A 2,413-nucleotide genomic window follows, 5' to 3' on the forward strand; every position below is an offset into this window, starting at 1 on the left:
GAAGCTTCTCTGTATAGCCCGGCCTACCTGATGGTGCGGCCGTTGAGCGTGTAGGTGTCGGAGGAGTGGCGCACGAAGTCCAGGTCGTGGATGTTGATCTCGGCCACGTTGGGCGTGCCGGGCCGCTCGGCCCGAAGGGGGGAGCGACAGTTGAAGCTTCTCTGTATAGCCCGGCCTACCTGATGGTGCGGCCGTTGAGCGTGTAGGTGTCGGAGGAGTGGCGCACGAAGTCCAGGTCGTGGATGTTGATCTCGGCCACGTTGGGCGTGCCGGGCCGCTCGGCCCGAAGGGGGGAGCGACAGTTGAAGCTTCTCTGTATAGCCCGGCCTACCTGATGGTGCGGCCGTTGAGCGTGTAGGTGTCGGAGGAGTGGCGCACGAAGTCCAGGTCGTGGATGTTGATCTCGGCCACGTTGGGCGTGCCGGGCCGCTCGGCCCGAAGGGGGGAGCGACAGTTGAAGCTTCTCTGTATAGCCCGGCCTACCTGATGGTGCGGCCGTTGAGCGTGTAGGTGTCGGAGGAGTGGCGCACGAAGTCCAGGTCGTGGATGTTGATCTCGGCCACGTTGGGCGTGCCGGGCCGCTCGGCCCGAAGGGGGGAGCGACAGTTGAAGCTTCTCTGTATAGCCCGGCCTACCTGATGGTGCGGCCGTTGAGCGTGTAGGTGTCGGAGGAGTGGCGCACGAAGTCCAGGTCGTGGATGTTGATCTCGGCCACGTTGGGCGTGCCGGGCCGCTCGGCCCGAAGGGGGGAGCGACAGTTGAAGCTTCTCTGTATAGCCCGGCCTACCTGATGGTGCGGCCGTTGAGCGTGTAGGTGTCGGAGGAGTGGCGCACGAAGTCCAGGTCGTGGATGTTGATCTCGGCCACGTTGGGCGTGCCGGGCCGCTCGGCCCGAAGGGGGGAGCGACAGTTGAAGCTTCTCTGTATAGCCCGGCCTACCTGATGGTGCGGCCGTTGAGCGTGTAGGTGTCGGAGGAGTGGCGCACGAAGTCCAGGTCGTGGATGTTGATCTCGGCCACGTTGGGCGTGCCGGGCCGCTCGGCCCGAAGGGGGGAGCGACAGTTGAAGCTTCTCTGTATAGCCCGGCCTACCTGATGGTGCGGCCGTTGAGCGTGTAGGTGTCGGAGGAGTGGCGCACGAAGTCCAGGTCGTGGATGTTGATCTCGGCCACGTTGGGCGTGCCGGGCCGCTCGGCCCGAAGGGGGGAGCGACAGTTGAAGCTTCTCTGTATAGCCCGGCCTACCTGATGGTGCGGCCGTTGAGCGTGTAGGTGTCGGAGGAGTGGCGCACGAAGTCCAGGTCGTGGATGTTGATCTCGGCCACGTTGGGCGTGCCGGGCCGCTCGGCCCGAAGGGGGGAGCGACAGTTGAAGCTTCTCTGTATAGCCCGGCCTACCTGATGGTGCGGCCGTTGAGCGTGTAGGTGTCGGAGGAGTGGCGCACGAAGTCCAGGTCGTGGATGTTGATCTCGGCCACGTTGGGCGTGCCGGGCCGCTCGGCCCGAAGGGGGGAGCGACAGTTGAAGCTTCTCTGTATAGCCCGGCCTACCTGATGGTGCGGCCGTTGAGCGTGTAGGTGTCGGAGGAGTGGCGCACGAAGTCCAGGTCGTGGATGTTGATCTCGGCCACGTTGGGCGTGCCGGGCCGCTCGGCCCGAAGGGGGGAGCGACAGTTGAAGCTTCTCTGTATAGCCCGGCCTACCTGATGGTGCGGCCGTTGAGCGTGTAGGTGTCGGAGGAGTGGCGCACGAAGTCCAGGTCGTGGATGTTGATCTCGGCCACGTTGGGCGTGCCGGGCCGCTCGGCCCGAAGGGGGGAGCGACAGTTGAAGCTTCTCTGTATAGCCCGGCCTACCTGATGGTGCGGCCGTTGAGCGTGTAGGTGTCGGAGGAGTGGCGCACGAAGTCCAGGTCGTGGATGTTGATCTCGGCCACGTTGGGCGTGCCGGGCCGCTCGGCCCGAAGGGGGGAGCGACAGTTGAAGCTTCTCTGTATAGCCCGGCCTACCTGATGGTGCGGCCGTTGAGCGTGTAGGTGTCGGAGGAGTGGCGCACGAAGTCCAGGTCGTGGATGTTGATCTCGGCCACGTTGGGCGTGCCGGGCCGCTCGGCCCGAAGGGGGGAGCGACAGTTGAAGCTTCTCTGTATAGCCCGGCCTACCTGATGGTGCGGCCGTTGAGCGTGTAGGTGTCGGAGGAGTGGCGCACGAAGTCCAGGTCGTGGATGTTGATCTCGGCCACGTTGGGCGTGCCGGGCCGCTCGGCCCGAAGGGGGGAGCGACAGTTGAAGCTTCTCTGTATAGCCCGGCCTACCTGATGGTGCGGCCGTTGAGCGTGTAGGTGTCGGAGGAGTGGCGCACGAAGTCCAGGTCGTGGATGTTGATCTCGGCCACGTTGGGCGTGCCGGGCCGCTCGGCCC

This window comes from Cydia pomonella, chromosome 28 (genome assembly GCF_033807575.1).
Source record: "Cydia pomonella isolate Wapato2018A chromosome 28, ilCydPomo1, whole genome shotgun sequence".
Taxonomy (NCBI): Eukaryota; Metazoa; Arthropoda; class Insecta; order Lepidoptera; family Tortricidae; genus Cydia; species Cydia pomonella.